The following is a 20,000-nucleotide window of genomic DNA, read 5'->3' as shown; positions in this document are numbered from 1 at the left end:
TGCTTTAAATAGTTTAAGGAATGAAAAGAACTTTACACTTGGCATCTCATTTAGTCCTCAAAACAACTCTGTAAGGTAGGTGCTATTGGTAAGTCCATGGAAATAGGTCAGGTGACTTGCCCAGGGTCATACAGCTAGAAAATATCTGAGTTGGATATGAACTGAGTTTTCCTGTCTCCAGGCCTAGTGTACTACCCACTGAGTCACCCAACTGGAAGCCTTTAGACAGGATTCCCAGAGGTTGTTTGGGCAGAAGATGGGCCCAAATTGACCTAAATTCTTTCATGTCATGAGTTTCTGGAGCTGTGGTAATCTGCATGAGTGGTTTGATACTTGGAGAGATTCATGATTTCTCCCATGCAATTATGTCTTCCGCTGACTTGGACTGGAACTACTCCATGTCTTCCCACTTTGGGAGAGTCTTGTCCAATCTCTAGAGAGACCTCATCTAGTTTGTGCATGAAGACTTACTCTTAAATTGATATCCTGAAGATAACAGTATAGCACACAGGTTGTCTGCCTCATGTCATCTTCACTATGTGACTGGCCAGCTCTTTCTAGTTCATACATATCCTCAAAGATACCTTTCACTCAATTCAATTCAATTCAACAAAAATTCATCAAATACCTAGGCACTACTATACTACAAAGACACAAAAAGACCCAACTCCTAACCTCAAGGAGTTTCTGTTTTAATCTAAGTAAATTTATATATACTACATTTCTGGTAATCATTCCCCGAAATGAATCATTCTATATTTCTACATTTCTACAATGTAGAATGTAGGATACATTCTACATTTCTTGCTTTATTAGAATTTTCAATTAATCTATCAACAACTATCTTCTGTTAAGTATTTATTATACACCAGTTGTTGAATATACAAATGCAATAAATGAAACAAATTCTACTTAAAAGGCCTTATCATCAGACAGTGGAAAGTCAAGTCAGCATTGTTAGCATTTTGTAGCTTGTTTTTGTCTACTATGGCAGCCTTCATTGAGGCATGGAGGCAGCCCATTGTTTTTATTCCATTCCCTTCTATTCTATTAGAGAAACATCCATTAAGCACTTACTATGTGAAATGAATTGTTGGTAGATTCTAGGAAAAATCCCTGCCTTCAAGGAGATTAATCTAACCAAGGATCATACCCCAAGGTGATGTCAACAAAGTACAAGCTCTGGTGGGTCCTATCAAGATGGAAAGTTCTTTGAGTATGGGTCCCATAAAATAAAATTTATCATGTAAGGACCAGCTTCACGAAGGACAGAGAGGCTTATCTTCAGAAACCTGGCCACCAGGCGATGAATTTTTCAGCCAAGACAACCTGTGAAATCAGTAAAAAATATGCCAAAAGTCAATGTAACTCTGCAAGTGTGTTTTAAATAATGGATTTAAAATCTGCTTGTGCATGGATATTACTTCTAGCTGTAACTGAAATGACTACCAAATAACCAACCCTATTGAGATGGTATAATGGCTGACATAATGATTTACTAAATGAAAAATTGGGAGCAGCATTTATATTCAGGATCATGAAAGAATCTGAAAAAACATCTTTTTAGTTACAGAAGAATACATGATATTAGAGAAACTGGTCACCTGGCTTTGCAAGGGAATTGCAAAGAAGATGGTGGGGACAGTTTCATTTCAGGGAATGAATTGTAAATGTACATTTCATCTGCTTGAAACTCGACTCAGTTAGGAACATCATTTGATCTCAATAGTTTAGCTCCCTTAATTTCTAATTCACTGAAGCCACTGGATTGAGTAAAGCCTTAATTAATGAGAACCCAAATAATTAGAATTCTTAATTAAGATTTTTTTTGTGACATTCCATATTTGGAAAAGGAAAATCAGAAGAAAATAAGCTGAGTCTAGGAATTTAGTAAAATGAATGAGCAAACAAACAAATAATCCCAAAAGCAACTCTTGGGTTATGTCCTAAAATCAACCCACATTTTGCCCTAAGTTTTGTTTTTTTCCATATCTTCCATATCTTTACATTGTCTTGGATAAGAAGAGCTGATAGTCACAACAATGATTCTGTGACTTTTGGTACAGTGCTTTACATGTAATAAGCACGTAATAAATGCTTTTTCATGCATTAATTAATTAATTAATTCTTCACAACCATCAATCAACAAAGAAAGATTCCATTATGTTCAGTGCAATGTACTCACTGTGGAAGGATGGTGGATTAAAACATTCTAGAAAGATTGTCAACAACCTAAACTGAACTCTCAAGTAATCATAAAATTGCATTAAGTACCCTACCACATTATGGGAACGTATCAGTTAATGAAGGTTTTATTGCATATTTTGATCATCTTGATCAATTATGTTAAACAACCAAGACTGGGGGGCTATTAAGCCATACATGAGAATCTCTATGGGCCACAGAGTGACTTAGTTTTAAAATGTATTATTATCTTTTTATTTATTTTCTTAAATATTTCCCAATTGTATGTTAATCCGCTTCAGGCCACACTCATGAGTCAGCAGTGTTTTGGTCATTCGGTGAACCGTGTGTTTACCATCTCTCATCTTGATCATTTATTTATTCAGTGAGGCAGCTAGGTGGAAAAATATACATAGAGTATTGGACGTGGAGTCAGGAAGACCTGAATTCAAATCCTGCCTCAGACACTTACTAGCTGTGTAATTTTAGGTAAGTCACTTCACCTTAATCTTCCTCAGTTTTCTTATCTGTTTTAAAATGGGGATAAACTAAGATACTCCTTGTAAAATACTTCACAAACCTCAAAGCACTATGTAAATGTCAGCTATTATGATATTTGGCAGCTACGGTGGTGCAGCAGATAGCATACCAGGCCTGCAGTTCAGAAGACTCTCAACTTTATGACTTCAAATCTTGTCTCAGACACTTACTAGCTGTGTGACCCCCGGCAAGTCACCTGACCCTGTTTATCTCCTCATCTGTAAAATGAGCTGGAGAAGGCAATGGCAAGCCACTCCAGTATCTTTGCCAAGAAAACCTCAAATGGGGTCATGAAGAGTTGAAAACAACTGAAATGACTGAACGAACATCATCATTATTGTTATCATTCATTCATTTGTTCATGCTCTACTGACGGCCATAATGTATCTGGGTTCATTATGTATGCCATGGAGGTAAGCTTGGGTTCTTAAAGGCTATACCAACAGAACTCAAGGTCAGGTCCTGCTAGAGAAAAAGACTTTTAGAACAGATCCAGTGACAAACTCAGTGTGTGTGTGTGTGTGTGTGTGTGTGTGTGTGTGTGTGTGTGTGTACTATCTGCATTTTATAGGTGAGGGGAAAAAAAGAGAGGTAAAGTGACTTGCCCATGATTACACAGCTAGTTAAGTGTTAGAGTCAGGATTTGAACTCAGGTCTCCATTAGCTCTGAGCCAGGTGTTCACCACAAGATACTGCTTCTCAGCGATGAAGACAGCATATGGAACTGCAATGGTTTGGATGAATGAATGAAGCATTTATTAGGCACTTGTTATGTGCAAAACACTGTGCTAAGTGCTGGGGATACAAATAGGCAAATAGATAGTCCTTGCTCTCACAGAGCTTACATCCTGATGGGGGAGATTACGCATAGGAAAGGTTTTAACTATAAGTCGGATGGAGAGGTCCCAAGATCCTTAGGGTACAGCATCAAAACAGATTGTCATTTCTCTTTTTAAATATCATTCCTACTGATAAAATCTTATTGATTTCTGAAGGATTTGATAGTCCCAAGTTCTTTGGTCACAAGAACTTCCTTTTCTGGGTCCTCAGTATAGAATCTAATATTTCAGTAGGAGGTATGTAATGGGGCTGGGTTTTATTTAGGAAATAATGCAAGCATCTTCAATGATCCCAACCTCTTCCCTGCTGTAAGTATTCATCAAAATTCTTCCAGGGGTCTCATAGAGTTGCAAGTCATGGAACACCATGGAACTCTGGAATTATCTGAATGTCAGGTGACCACAAGAGCAATGGAAATCTACACAGTGGGAGTGAGTAGGCTGCAGCATGTCACCAATGATGCTTTGAATGCAAGGGATGGTACAAAAGCACCATAAACAACTTGTATAACCAGCAAGGGAGATGAGCCAGTCAGGGAGAGAGAGAGAGAAGGAGAGAGAGACAGAGAGAGAGTGAGAGAGAGACAGAAAGACAGAGACAGAGAGACAGAGAGAGAAAGAGAGACAGAGATAACAGGCAGACAGCTCCAGTTGTGCATGAGCATTCACAAAATACTATAAGAGCTAGAGGAAGGACTTTGGAATCTTGGATAAATATTCAATGGAGAATATGTTGAGGCACATGGTGAAGAGACTTACCAGAGAAGTTTGGGTTGCCTCAGTCAGGCTGAGACCTGGGAAAGACCTTAGCTTAAAAAGGCCAAGGTCTCCTACTCCCTTCGGGGCCATCTCCAGTGATCCTGATTTGTATCTTGCCACTGGACCCGAATGGTCCTGGAGGAGAGAGTGAGGCTGGTGGCTTGGCACAGCCCTCCCTCACTTAAATCCAACTCACTTGCATTTCATGGCAGGAGCTCCCTGACATCATAGCTCTCTTTGAGAATGAAGGACAAGCAACAAGAACAAGTGACTTATATAATGATAAAATGTACATGTGGCTATGAGCTGCCCTGGGGAAGGGAGTACTTAAATAGGTAACACGGGAAAGAGGAGAGAAGATTGCTCCTGGCTTAGGGGATCAGGGGAGGCTTCATGGAGGAGGCAGAGTTTGAGTTTTGTCTTGTAGGGCAGCTAGGCACTAGACAGGCAGAACTGAGGAGGAAAAGTGTAAATAGAAGATGCTGCATAAGCAAAGACATGGAGGTGGGAATGGGGAGTCATTGAGTCTTATTGAAGTGTAGGGTATGCAAAGTGGAATACAAAGAAATAAGACTGGAAAGAGAGACACAGAGAGAGACACAGAGAGAGAGATAGACAGAGAGGCAGAGAGACACAGGGAGAGACAGAGACAGAGAGATAACAGGCCAGCCTACTTCATCAGCAAACAGAAAAGGACTTACCAAGTGTCTCCCACATGGAAAAGAAACATAACTAACTGGGAAGAGGAAAAGGGATAGAGTTTGCACACATGATTTTATAGATACTGGGAAATCCCAGGTGAGAAAACTTCCTTTACCAATGCAGGTCAGCATCTCTTCTGCAACTTACAGTCTCATGTGTTTAGAGCTCTGAGAGGCTAAGTGACTTCTTACCCAGGGTCATGTAGCTGGGTTGTGTCAGACATAGGGACTTGAATTCAAGTCTTCTTGGTTTCATGTCTGCCTCCGTATTAATTGCACTATGCTGCCTGGGAAATCAAGAGGAAAACTACATTAGCCACTTTTATGTATATGTATATACATATACATATGTGCCTGTGTGTGTGTGTGGTTCTCACTGCCCTTTAATCAGGGATATGTTGGCAAATGTTTAACAACCAGCTTTCAGAGAGAAAAAAAAAGTGTACAAGACACATTTTTAAGTTTCATCTGCCCTGTTTACATTTTCTCCATCACTTTTAAAAGGTGATAGTCAATAAAACAATAAATCAAGCCCTAATTCGTAGTATTGGCATGTAAATGCTTACATTGGAAATTTAATAATCAGCATATCCCTGACTTTACTCAACAGTGCCACCTTGTGAAGCTGTCTTACTTTTGTACTAGCTGCCCGGGGCCTGGGTAGCAGGTCCTTTTTTAGGTGTTTTTTCCTGAAAGTACTTTCCCTAGCTTTCTTAAGTTTCCACCATTCAGTGTACTTATTGAGAGGGAAGACAACAGGTTTTCCTTCTTCCCCACTGCTTCCTGATCACAGCAACTTCTTAAGTTTTTAAAAGGGAAATTTACTACATACTGTAGAGGAAATATATGTGGGGGAAATTAAGTAACAGGCAAAAAAGGGGTAACATTTTAGAAGCAGTAAGGTTTTTTGGGGTTGATTAAGTCCAAGACCTAGCTAGCACCAACTCAGCAAATTGTCTGTCATGTCTGACCTTTTCTGCTAGGCCGATGTAGGGTGTGCAAGTGGAACAGAAAGAAATAAGATTGGAAAGATAGGTCATGGTAAAATAGTAGAGGGATTTGAAGGCTAACGAATCTGAACACAATTGCCAGAAAACAAGGAATATTAAGAGTTTTTACAATTTCATTTTAAAATTTAAATTCACCTTAAATTTATTAATCAGTTCTATTAAAATATTTTTAAAATAAAAAAAATTAATTTTTAAATTAAATGAATCGATTAATTAATCATTACTTATAAAACAAATCATTATTATATCATAATTAATTTAAATTTAAATTGAAAAATCTATTCCATACCACTTGCCTTTAAAAAAAGCATATAATAAATTCAACTCATTACTTTCAAAACTGTCCTGTTTGTCTGTGCTCCCTTCTGTTCTCTGTTCACTTTTTCCAAATGTCCTCCTCTTCTTTTTTGTTAGTTCTAGTTCTTTTGTTGTGAATTCCATTGTGTAAATATGTTCCTCTCACAATCTCCTGGAGCAAGGATTATTTGATTTTTGTCTTTGTTTTACTGTTACTTAGCACGGGTTAGTTGCTTAAATAAATTCAAGTCACCTAGCATTTATTAAGCCCCTGCTGTGTGCATAAGCCATTGGGCTAGATGCTGGGATAAAGACCCAAAATAAACAAATAAACAAACAAACCCAACAATAGTGCTTATCCATAATGAGCTTACATTTGACTCTCCCCAGTTGTAGGTGTGAAAGTCTGAGTTTCTTCTATAGCCATCCCAGCTGGGCTACTTCTCCAGATATGTCATCCTTAATCACTACCTGTGGTCTAGGAAAGTCTCTCCTACCTTTCTCACAAATTGACTAATAGTCACTCTTTCCTTTCTGGGCTTCCAAACTATCTCCCCACTTTGGATTTTGGTCCTTTTTTCCAGCCATCGCTGCACTCTGGTCCCTGAGACTGTGCATTCTTTTGCCTCGACCTTTGCTTCTTGTTCAGAATGATATATGAAGGGAATTCTACTTGCTGGATGGTCTTGGCTGCTTCCGCCCTCTGATGAAACTACTTCTGCCTGACCCAGCCTCCACACCCACCCACCTTGGAGCCCCACATACTACTTGCAATAGGGAGACTCTGTCCCAGACTAAACGTTCCTTTCCTCCTTAATCTGTACCCTTTGCTTACTGTGCTCTAGTTTTCCATTCATTAGATGAACTGAGGTGATAAATATATGGCTAAAAGATACTGGAATATCTTCCTTGTTCTTAGTTCAGGCTCTAATCTCCTACTCCATCTCCTCATGTCACACGGCCCCTTCTTGGGTGCCTTACACATAGAAGAGAAATCTGAAGATCACATTTTTTTTTTCAGTCATTACAAATAAAATGAGCATGTAGCATTATTCTTGCCCCTCAACAGCTGGGCAAGTTCATTTCGCAACAGTCATTGTAAATGTTAGTTCTTACAGAAACAAGTCCCATCTCTTACACATATTGGCTGTGTGACCCTGGACAAGGCTGTCTAAGATTAAGTTGCAGAGAAGGTGCTGACCCATATAAGTAGAGACTTTACACGTCTAGGAGTTCTCTATACTAACACAATCACAGGTCTAGTATGGATCCCCACATGTAAGGCAGGATGTTAGCTACCGGTGATATGAAGGAAAAAAAATGTCATAATTCCTGACTGAGAGAGGATACTCCATGTGTAGAGTGGGAAAAGAGTCACTGATTTCTTTCAAATATTTTGAGCAATGTTTTCTATTGCATCCTGGCTAAATTCAGAACTCAGTCAGAATGCCTTTATAACAAAACCAAACCAAAAACTAGTTGTGAGCATTGCTTTTTGGAGTTGTGTAGTGTGGCATTGTAGGAGGCTCTATCACATGTGCCAGAAAGACGCAGATGAGATAATTTGGGTGATTGCTTGCGTAAAGTGCGTCCTGGTGAGTGATAGGTATATTATGTCGCCTCACTGGATAATTAATACAGTGACATGCTACCATTCTGTAGGCAGGAGAGAAGAAGCACATGATCCTATTTGGGTGGCTTATGATTGTAGTGCCACATAGTGGGCACACAGATTGTCAAATACACACACACGTCATACATTATTCTGGACATTAGGTAAATTATTCTAATAGGATCATGGAAACCTCAAAATCCATCTTGGGGTCCCCAGAAGTTAAGTGACTTGCCTAGGGTCACACGGATGATCAGTGTCAGAGGTTGTATTGCTTACTTTGCTCTAGGTCAAGTTCATGCAACTCTTCAAGTTTCCCAGAATTCTTCATATTCATCATTTCTTATGGTGCTGTAGTATTCAGTTCCTTTCACAGACCACAGTTTGTTTGGCCATTTGCTGTTCCTTGGATCACAGCTTTGTATTCAGTTGGGTAGTGTGATCTCTGGCAGTTCTGGAAACTGTGTAGCATATAGCACCTGCACAGTACTCTGTTTTGTTTGGGAAGGAAGGACATTTTGTATTTCTGAATGAGAAAAACCAACATAAAATCATTGAAAATATGATAGAGTAGAAACAGGTAGAGGACCAGAGTTCAAATCCCTAGCTCATTAGATGTGCAAACTTGGCTGTCATTTTTCTGCACTGGTATTCACATCCACATGAAGGGGTTAGAGAAGATGGTCTATAAGGTCCCTTCCAACTCTAAATCTCAGATCCTATATATGATTCATTCTAAGGTAGAAGTTCTTAACCCAGGATCTGTGAACCTTCTGAAAAAAATATTTTGACAACTGTATTTTAATATGGTTGTTTTCCTTTTTAATCCCATCTATTTTTTATTATGGATTCTGGAACATTGTTCTGAGAAGGGTTCCATAAACTTCTCCAGGCTGCCGAAGGATGCTAAAAGGATTGAAAACCCTTGCTCCAAGGTGAAGTGCTAAGTTCAATTTAGTCTAGCTCTCATGGTCTAGAAAAATGAACAAAATAAAATACACTTGATAAGAAGCAAAGTGCTTACTTACCTGTTGGGAAAAAAATGGCCATTTCCCAAATTTCCTCCATTGATGAGTTAATGAGCTTTCCGAGATGTCTCTCAGTAGCATTCAGGCGGTACACAATCTGCCAGCAGCTCTTTCTATGAGAGTGGCCATGTGGTACAGGGATAACTAGGGATCAAGCAGTATATTCTACTTGAGAACCATTGCTACAGATGCACAGACTGAGGCTGATATTCAATTCATTCATCCTAGACTTTCCCAATACCTGGTCAAGTGCTTTATGCCTCCACATTTTAGCCGATCCGTATGGGTGGAAATTTAATATATGCTTCTCTTAGGCCTTCCCATTCATTCCCCTTTGGAGCCATCTGGTGCAAGACCCATTTCTGCTCCTGACTTTCCCAGCTTATTTCAAATACTTCAGTCCCAGAAAACAAAAGCTTTGCATTTCATTGTAAGATTAGAAACAGGAAGAGTTTCTGTGGGCCCCAGGCCCTGCAGGGCACTAGAAACATTATCTGCTCCTCACTGTCATTTCCAGAACACACTGGCTTACAGAGGTTTAGTCAATGACGTGTAAATAAATACCAGTGGGCTAGGCTTAATCATCTCTGCCAGGCCTCATGCTTGTCTGGAGAGGTCTCGTGTGAAGTGATATAAAAGAAGACCAGCCACACTCCCTCTCATTGGGGGACAAAGACTAAACCATTCTCATGTCAACACTGGGCTGGCCTATGCTGTCAGCTCTGCAGTCTACAGAGGGACATGTCAAAATCTGGTCTGAATGGAATCCAGAGGGTTTGTCTAAATAACCATGAGTTTCTGATGCTTTCGTAGGGATTAGACCCATCATTCAAAGTGGACTTTCCATGCCACCTCTTTACTTTCAAGCAATGCTATGAGAAAGTGGCCTCAAACATGCCCAATGGTACCTGGAATATGGTGTACCTAGTCCCACGAGGAGCAGAGGCTGTGAGGCCTGGCCTAACATAGGCCTGACAGTGGGCACCCTTAAAGGTACACACACATGTTTCCTCCTTCTGCCTGCCTGCCTGCCATCTGCTAACAGGCATTACAGGCTCAGGATGACGTGGAATTCCTGCTGTGTTAATCTGCTTCTATTCAATGGCTGGCTGTGACCAGGAGACAGACGATTTATCTTTACTGCTCTTATTTTCGACAATGCCCACCACACACACAATCCAAGTGCTTTGCAGGCCCAGGAAACACAGATAAACCAAATGGTTGTTAATGCCCTGGATCATGTGGAAGCCATCATTACCCAGGCTACCATTTTAGCAGCTGGGTCGTATTGTGTCCCTTCTACTTGGTGAGGGCCAGGCACATGGCAATTGTTACACCTTTCAGTGGCCACCCTGCCTCCTGGGTCTGCCCCTCTTCTACCGCCTTTTGTCCCCGGTCAGCTTACCCGGACAGTGCTCCCGCCATCAGTACTGGAATGCACACACCTCTGGGGTGGCACGAGCAGCTGCCATTACCCGATAGCTCAGGATAGCAATGGGAGAGGCCCCAGCCTATCCAGCTAAAATGGCCCGTGGAGTTTAGGGGAGACAGAATGCAATTATCCATACTGGAGACCAGCCAGGATACCGGGGCTAACTTTGCCAGTGCCAAAAGCTGCTGCAGGCTGCAGGCTGCCAGGCTCTCCCTTTAAGGACTTGCCTTGAGAAAAGCCTCAGAGAAAAGCAATAGACTGGGTGCCCTGTGAGACACACATCAGGAGGACCTCAGAGGAGGCAAAAAGGCATAGTGGAGAGTGCTGGCCTGAGAGTTAGGAAGACCTAGGTTCAAATCCCACCTCTGAAAGTTCTATGTGTGAAACAAGTAACCAATCTTCCTAGAGTCCAAATTTCCCTTTTTTACAAATGGGGATAATGATACCAATTTTAATATGCCTTTCATCTCATGGGGGGGTGGGGTGGTTGGAGAATCAATCACATGGGATGGGAGATGGGCTTTAAAGTGGTATATTTATTTCAGTTATGATTATCCTTTCAGGCCCTTGAGGAATTGATTAGGATCATGCACAGGATGGGAGGGCGTGGCCTCCAAGGTTGTGAGTGAAGAGTCATCCCTGAGATCCCATTCATGTGTTAAACCACCCAGGGGGTTATCCACAGCTATATCCTCCTGGGCTAGGAGAAAATGGATTATCAAAGGGAAGAAAGCAAGGTCTCTTCACTGCTGAGGGCCAGATCTCTGTTCAAGGAGGGGGTTGGATGAGATGTCCCTTCCAGCTCTGAAATTCTATGATTCTGGGGAAAAGATGAACTGCCAGGAAACTGAGCCTGTCAAATATTCACATGGGCTTTGATCTTCTCCTCACCCATCACCTCCCTAGTCCTTCAAGGTCTGGAGGCTAGGCGGAGCTAAGTGATTTAATGGCCACATCTGTCTGTGCTGGCCAAATGCTTTTCCAGGAGTCAGTAAGTTAATGGCTTTTCAGTAGGGCTAGGGTTTCTAATAAGTATAGTAATTTGTCTACCAGGGGAAGGGGAGATCATCTCGGCACACGTGGTCCTCTGGAGGTTTGCAGCTCGGCTGCTGCACCTGCCACGGTAGCTTTAGCTGTTACCCTTTGTTGTCTTGGGACTAGTGACTTAGAGACAGCTTGCTCCCCATAGTAAGTGCAAGAGCTGCATCCTGGGGACCGACTCTGTCGCCTGTGGTCTGGCTTGTCTGGGGCCCTAGTGCCATAAAGCTAGGCTATTTTCACTCACTTTTCATAGAACAATTGAAATAAAACCTAACTCCCAGGAAAGCCAGGCCCTTGGGTGTCCATAGTGTAAAAGCAATGAATTTTGTCTCAGCTGCTCCATTCCTGACACCCTCAGCCTCCTTCTTTCCTTCACGCTCCCCTCCCTTTCCATAACTGAACCCTTCTTGCAGCTGCCCCTCCCTTTTAGCATCTCCTGCAAAGCCTAATTCCTTCCTGCTGCCTCCACTCTCTTGTCAGGTTGGGTGACTGCTAATTCACAGTGATCTTACCATGTACCTTGCCATATCTCTACAGCAGGGTTTCTCAAACCATGGTGCTTAATAAATATTCTTTCTCTCCTTTCCTTTTTTCTCCCTTTCCTTCCCTTCTTTTCCTTTCCTTTCCCTTCCTTCCTTCCTTCCTTCCTTCCTTCCTTCCTTCCTTCCTTCCTTCCTTCCTTCTTTCCTTCCTTCCTTCCTTCTTCCCTCTCTTTCTCTTCCCTTCCTTCTGCCTTCCTCCTTCCCTTCCTTTCTTCCTTGCTCTCTTTTCTTTAGTTGTTTCCTTCCTTCCTTTTTATCTCTTTCTTTATCTCCTTCCTTTCTGTATAGCTATCTATTATCTATCTTCTGCAGAATCCTGTCCTTCTTTCCATAATGTGAATAGCCATTTCATCAGAAAGTTATAAAGTTAATGAGATTTTCTTTGAAAATTATTTATTGATGCTTTTGGTTTTTCTGTTAAAATCAGTATCACTTCATAATAACTCCCATTCCCCATAGAGCTTTCCCTTGTAACAAAGAGAAATAGCTGAGCAAAACAAAGAGACATAGTGCATTAAGCATTCCACAACAGTAGTCTACCACCTCTCCACTATGAGGAGGGAAATATATTTTAACACTTAGCCTTTGGACTCAAGATTGGTCATTGTACCAACCAGGATCTAGCATAGTACCATGTATATAGTAGGGACCTAATAAATATTGAATGAAATTGGGCCATATGGAGATTCCTGCCCCACCCATGCATAAGGGTGATCCTGTTCCCCAGAAGTTAGGGAATTTATATCTTTGTTAAGGATGAATTACTATTATTTACAGTATTTTGACTGTTCTGAGAATGAATGGCTAAATCCTTGCAATTACTTGGTGTTAAAATAAAGACTAGAAGTCTGAAATGTGGTTCCAATACTGCATTCTCTTTCAAGGTTTTATTGTAGCATATGAAAAGATTGATCTATCCATTCTTCTGCCTCTAGGTAGGATTGCCCCCAACCCAACACAGGTAGATGTGAATCTATACACATTAAAAAGAATCTTCAGAGGGCAGCTAGGTGGCGCAGTGGATACAGTACTGGCCCTGAAGTCAGAAGGACCTGAGTTCAAATTTGGACTCAGACCAAACACTTGACACTTACTAGCTGTGTGACCCTGGGCAAGTCACTTAATCCCATCTGCCTTAAAAAAAAAAAGAATCTTCAGGATAGGATGTCATAGTGTCAGGAACTTATAAATGGAGGGAGGAGATCACAGTTGGAATCATAGAATCTCAACACTAGAAGGAGGCCTTGGAAGCTATCTGACCCAACATATACCTGACTAAGAGTCTTCTCCACATCATATCAGTCCAAGTACTACAGGTTGGGTGGAATTTTAATCTATAACAGGGAGTAACATGAAATAAGGCTGGAGGGGGAGGTTGGAGCCAGATCATAGAAGACTTAAAGTGCCAGGCCAAATAGTTTGTATTTTGTCCTACAGGCAACAGGGAGTCACTGGAGATTTTAAGTAGGGGAGTAATGTGGTCAAACTTTTGTCTTAGAAGGATTACTTCGGCAGCTTTGTGAAAGGGTACATTGGAAGAAATGAGACTGAAAGCAGAGAGATCATGTTTGGCACTGCACTATGAAATATAGTCCAGGCAAGAGGCAATGGGTACTTGAATCAGAGTCATGTGAGAAGAATGTGATAGAGAGTTAACTGGAGATGACTGGAAGGATTTCTGTGCAGCGATGAAGGTCTGTTTGGGGAGAGGTAACATGAATTTGTAATAGACCCAACTGGCATGGTTGTGCAAGTTCCTCTAGATGAGTAAGAGTGAAGGTGAATGATTGGGGTAAGACGGTGCTGGGGGTTGGTCAGGCATGAAGGCTGATGGTCATTCAAGCTGATTCAAGGGCAGAAGACAGTGTACAGTAGAACTATACATTTGTAGGGTTGAATCTGTGAAGGGAGGAAAGTGAGGCCATAAAAGAACAGGGAGAGATTGAAAGTGATGGCAAACAGGAAGAACAGATTTAGGAATGAAATAATAGGAAAGGTAGAAGCACAGGAGATTGTGATGAAAGGAAAAACTTGGAGTATTTAAGCTCTTGAAGGTGGAGCAATTTGGAGTCGTAGTGACAACTAAGGTATGACCACAATTGAAGCAGAAAGAGGAGACAGTCATGGGAGTTGATGGGTTTGATTAACAAGAAGACCAGGTTGAGCAAGAAAACCATCTGGCTATGTAACTCAAGTCAGTCATTTGGCCTCTTTTTGACTCAATTTCCTCAGCTGTAAAATGGGTTAATAATAACACTTATCCCTCCAAGTTGTTGCATAGGACAATGATATGGTCAGACCTTTGTTTTAGGAAGATCAATTTGAAACTGAATGGAGGGTGAACTTGGTGGGGATAGACTTGAGGCAGAGACATCAATAAGCAGGCTATTGCAATAGTGTAGGAATGAGCTGATAAGCTGGTAGTGCACCAAGGAGGTGGTAGTGTCAGAGGAGAGAAAGGGCCATATGTGAGAAGTGGAAATGACAGTTCATGATCACTAATTGAGTATGGGGGGGTAGAGAGATTGAGGAATCAAGGATGACACTTAGGTTTCAAGCTGAGGTGATTGGGAGGATGGTGGTACCCTCCATGGTACTGGGGAAGTTAGGGAAAGGGGTGGGTTTTAGGGGAAAGTTTGGGGCATATCGAATTTAAGATGTCTACGGGACATCCATTTTGAGATGTAACACTGGAGATCGAGAGGGAGGTTGGGGCTGGACAAGTAAATCTGAGGGTCATCTGTACAGCAATTATAGTTGGAACCATGGGGGCTGATAAGGTCACCAATGGTATAGAGGAAGAAGAGAAGAGAACCCAGGACTCCTAGTAGTAGCAGGAATGATGCGGAAGAAGAGACAGCAAGGAGACCGAGCAGTGGTCAGATAGGTAAGATGAGAACCAGGAGAGAGAAGCATCTCTGACATCTAGAATGAAGAATGTATCAATAGAGTAGCACAACTTTCTGTGCTCTATGTACTTCATAGTGCCTGGGACCAGAAGGTCAATTGTCCTAGCCTGGGCTATTTACTGGAGGGGTTGTTGCAAATGACCTCCATTGATGAGGACAGTGCACAGGCTTCCTCTGGCTCATGAAGCAGAGCAAGCTTCTCAACCTTTGGGATGCAAGTGTCTGAGTCTGTTTGCATGAAGAGGCTGACACTGAGAGACTTAATTCATTCTGCCCTGCTTTATGCAATCTACCTTCCATCCAAGTTAGTCTCTTGGCTGTTCTCCATCTCACCTTGCAGCCTCCCATCCCCATTAGTTCCCCATTAGTGCAGAGAGACTGGTTGTCTTCCTCGGGTTGCACTCTCCATCTCTGCTTATTATAATCCTTCTCTTCCTTCAATGCTTAGCGCAGGACCACCTCTTCCAGGAAGTCTTCCCTGGACTTCCAGCTGAAAGGATCTCTTCCTTATAAATTTTTCTTATTATACTTTGCTTGCTTTTCCTTCCTCCCTTGCTCCCCCACCCCAGCACATTTCACCTTAAATCAAACTTCAAGTATGTGATATATACCACTTAGATTGTAAGCTCGTTGAGGGCAGGGAATATGTTTCCTTCCATCTTGGCAGCCTCAGTGGCTGGCATAGTCCTTAACATTTAGTGGGTACTTAACATTTTTTTTGTATGAATTAAATTAGAAAGAATGATCTCCAACCATATTTGATAAATATTAATTCTGTCTTAATCAAATCTACCCTGAGCAGCCTTAAACCTTTAATTGTGAAGACAGGAAGCTTCTGAATTAATTCTAAAAATTATAGGCTTCATAGACTTTATTTAGATCTGAAAATGGTCATAGATTTAAAGAGAGCACACTGACTTTGGAGTCAGAAAACGTGGGTTCAAATCTGTCCTTTACTACTCGTGTGATTTTGGCCAAGTCACCCCCAACCCCAGACCTGAGATTACTTATCTTACACAGAACTTTTAGGTTTACAAAGCACTTTACTTTTGTCACCTCATTTTCCTCTCATAAAAATTCTGTGAGGTAAGTAGTATCATTATTTCCATTTTACAGAGAAGGAAATTGAAACTCATAGAGATGAAGTGACCCTCCCAGGGCCATAGAGCTAGTGAATGTCTGAGGCAAGATTCAAACCTATATCTGTCTGACTCAAAATCTAATGCTTTTATTGGGGTATGCTGATAAATGTTTAACAATCAGCTGTCTGGAAAAAATGCACACATGGCACACTTTTAAGTTTAATTTGCAATATTAACATTTTCTCTATCACCTTCTTGAATCTAGAAATCAGCAAAATGGTAAACTGAGCCCTCACTTGTAATATTTGCTGATTTCTAAGAAGTTAATATTCACAGTGAAAATTTAACAACCAGCTCTCTCTGAACTGATTCAAGCTGGCTTCAGCACACTCCTGGAGTACATTTATTGTACAATTCCGTAATGAGTAGAAATCCAGAATACCTGGTCTCTGTGAGGTTACAATAGAAGAATATAGTAAATAAAGGGGAGGGAGATGTCAAAGATGATTAAATTTTTTTTTTTTGCTTAGGCAATCAGGGTTAAGTGACTTGCCCAGGGTCACACAGCTAGTAAATGCCAAGTGTCTAAGGTCAGATTTGAACTCAGGTCCTGCTGACTCCAAGGCTGGAGCTCTATCCACTGCACCACCTAGCTGTCCCCATGTCAATGATGATTTTGAGGCTCCATATCTGGCTGCCTGGGCACTTGGTACAAGTGAGGAGAAAGACTTGGGAGGGGGTGTGTGTATCTTTCTTCATGGTTTAGACTCCTAAGGCTTTTTGGCTCCATAAGCTTAGATCTACCCTAAGCACCTTTTATCAATAACATTACTTATTCTTGATGGGTATTCCTAACTGGTTTGTGGTCCTGCCTCTCTACTTGATCCTCATCATCCATGTGGTCATCAATTATTCCTCTCCTCTCTTCGTTTCTGTCTCTCATTAATGTCTACACCTCTTACATCATATAGAGAGCATTATGGTGCTAATTCTCATGTCAGTGTTTGGCTCGTCATTACAAACTCTCCTTTCTAGAGAATGGAACAAAGCAGTGTGGTTGTTCGAGGGCAGACCACTAGGTCACTGAATGAGGTCTTAGGAAAATCATTGTATGGGGTATATTTGCAGCTTTGCTTCTGAAAAAGGATCATCTGCCAGTTGAAGCAACCTCAACCTCCTTTGGGAAATCTTCCCCATCTCCCTCATTTCCATATGCGGAGACTCCCAACATTGCAGCAATTTTTTGGGGGGTAGGGGAACGTGGATAGCGAGAGAGGGAGAAAGTCTGAAATATGGCAGCTCTTTGTTGTTGATTTGCACTTTTCATTGACTAAGTCCTGTTTATTTTCAGGAATATTCCTCTCTCGGCCCAGTATAGATCTGCATCATCACACTCCTAGAGGATTAAGGGACTGGTTGGGAAGAACACTCTCTGAAACAAATTACTCTTTACTCAATCATTTCCTCCAAGGGGATGAGATTCAAAATCAATTCAGTGATAAAATGATATTTCATCTTGTAAACGTCTGTTTTGTTTTCTGTGCATTCACATCTCCCTCTGAGCCAGGTACGTTGTGACTTAGAGAATATTTGCCTAGTAATTTCCCCCCTTATATTTCTCTCTCTCTCTCTCTCTCTCTCTCTCTCTCTCTCTCTCTCTCTGTCTCTCTCTTTTCTTTCCTCCCCCCTCTGATTCTGTCTTTGTCTCTTTCTCTTTCTCTTGGAGGCAGCTAGGTGCTGCAGTGGATAGAGCACTAGCCCTGGATTCAAGAGGACCTGAGTTCAGATCCAGCCTCAGACCAAACACTTAACACTTACTAGCTGTGTGATCCTGGGCAAATCACTTAACCCCAACTGCCAAAAAATTAAAAAAAATCTTTCTCTTTCTCTCTCTGAATGTCCATCTGACTCTCTCTGTCTCTTTCTCTCTTACTGTCTGTTGTCTCTATGGCTCTGTCTATCTCTTTCTTTGCCCTCCTCTTTCCTATCTCTACATGTTCACTTCTTGGGGCTGGAAAGGTTTCCATTAGTATATGGCAATGGAGAGGACAATCAAACCTGAACTCCAAAGTCTTGGAGCAGAAGAATCCTCATTCATCCAGTGACTTTAGGTAGGAAGAAGGAATTAGTAGGTATTTCATTGTGTTTTGTTTGTTTGCCTTTTAAAACACCCACTACTCTTCCTTTACAAGAATGTTATATTGCAAGTCCTGGGACAATTTGGGGTACAGGGTCTTTGGGGAACAGAACTGTGACTAACAATTTTGGTTCCTTGGGCATAACACAAAACATGCCCTAAAAACAATTTTGTAATACATGATGGGAAAATAATACAGGAAATAATTAAAACAAATTCAATAGACTCAGAATGGTAATTAAATACTATAGTGTCTTCTATGGAATTCCATGTGTTAAATTTTTGTACCCTCTACATTTTGATGTCCTGAGGCAAATTTCCAGTTGCCCCATCCTAGTCAGGGCTTAGTTTGGGAGGCATCTAAACCCAGGAAATGGGAGATCTGAACTGAATGATCACCCAAGGGATATATGCAGACAGACACTCTAGTTATTTTAAGCCCCAGACTCCTCATGTCCCCTCAATATTGAAAGTAGTCAGCTTTGGATTTGTAGTCTGAGTAAAAGACAAAAGACCTTGAGGGTGAAAGGTTTGGCTCAGGGTAGAGTAAGGAAGGGTTGTGGAGAGGCAGAGGACTTCCTTTCTACTTTGATTATCGACCAAACTCCATGTCTATTTTATTAATAATACATGCATGCTGGGTGGTGATGTCTGAACACAAACGTTCATCTTTCAAGTCTAATTGTTCTGCTGGGTATCCCTCCTGCAGATTTATCATGCTGTCTCTGTTCTTTATTTAGCAGTTTTACTGCCAGCAATTAGGAATAGCATTACTTTGAATCCCTCTTTATGGAGAAGAGTCATCTTTGTTTACTCAGTGGGATGAGTGCAGGAGGTGAGAGTGGAGGTAGGTGTCCAAGCTAAGAACAGAATCCCTCCCTCCGGCTACCACATAGATAATCTTTGGCACTGCTGCCTATCCAGTATCTGGCATGATGCCTCCCATAGTAGGTGCCCAACTCAATTCAGTGAACATTTATTTGGCACCTCCTACTACGAGCAGGAAGCCATGGAGTTGGGCGCAGGGCTTATAGCATTGTAATAAGATACAGTGTTTGCCCTCAAGGGGTTTACAGTCAGTAAAAGAGGCAAGTGTGACTCTTCTTTCCACTGCAAAGGGAAAGAGATGGACTTATTGAAGCTTTGCAGTCCTATATAGTTCAGAGGGATGGAAGGGAATAAGCATTTATATAGCACCTACTATGTGTCAGACACTGCGTTAAGTGTTTTTACAAATATTATCTCATTTGTTCCTCACAACAACCCTGCAAGGTGAGAGAGATGTCACTATCTCTGTTTTCCAGTGGAGGAAAGTGAGGCAAACAGAGGTTAAGTGACTTGCCTAGGGTCAGACAGTTAGCTAATGCCTGAGGCTGGATTTGAACCAGGTCTTCCGGGCTCCCAGTTCAGCACCCTATCCACTGGACCACCGGCTTCTTAGACCATAGCTAGCGTGTGGTACCGGGCACTTTATCCCACATGTCTGAAATTCAGGTCATGATGACAGCACCATCTGGGGGAGCACTTCTTGGAAGTCAGGCCTCAAGCAGTGCAGAAACTTTACGGTATGCTAGGGTATGCTTTCTTTCTTCCTTCAGTTGAGCTCCCACTCCTATTTCCTTGCCTCAGGCACAAAATCGCTGGTGACAGCTCTGCCGAAGCCCTCCAGAGCCACATCCTGCCTACATTCGTACATAAAGGAGAGGATATTAGACCCATTTCACAGATAGGGAAAAGGTAGGATTTTTTTTTTATGCCTGAGATTCTTAGGTCAGCTCAGAATGCTCGACCTCTCTGTGCATCCCGTGAAGCCATCCCTTTCATCCTCCTCAGTTACCTCTAGCTAGGTGTGTACTGGGGGCATTTTTACTACCCACACATCTCTTG

The 20,000-nt window shown here is 41.6% G+C and overlaps 1 long non-coding RNA gene across 1 annotated transcript; it reads left to right on the top strand.

Annotated features, from left to right (window-relative positions):
* The first annotated feature begins 13,218 nt into the window (after positions 1-13,218).
* Positions 13,219-17,537, top strand: LOC110215424 (uncharacterized). The gene is made up of 3 exons (XR_002326506.2): positions 13,219-13,301; positions 14,734-14,872; positions 17,328-17,537. It is a non-coding gene; the product is annotated as an uncharacterized LOC110215424 (long non-coding RNA).
* The last annotated feature ends 2,463 nt before the right edge of the window (positions 17,538-20,000 follow it).

The sequence above is a fragment of the Phascolarctos cinereus genome, unplaced genomic scaffold (assembly GCF_003287225.1).
Source record: "Phascolarctos cinereus isolate Bilbo 61053 unplaced genomic scaffold, phaCin_HiC Scaffold_3;HRSCAF=262, whole genome shotgun sequence".
NCBI classification, from domain to species: domain Eukaryota; kingdom Metazoa; phylum Chordata; class Mammalia; order Diprotodontia; family Phascolarctidae; genus Phascolarctos; species Phascolarctos cinereus.
This window is presented reverse-complemented; position numbering and strand designations above follow the sequence as displayed.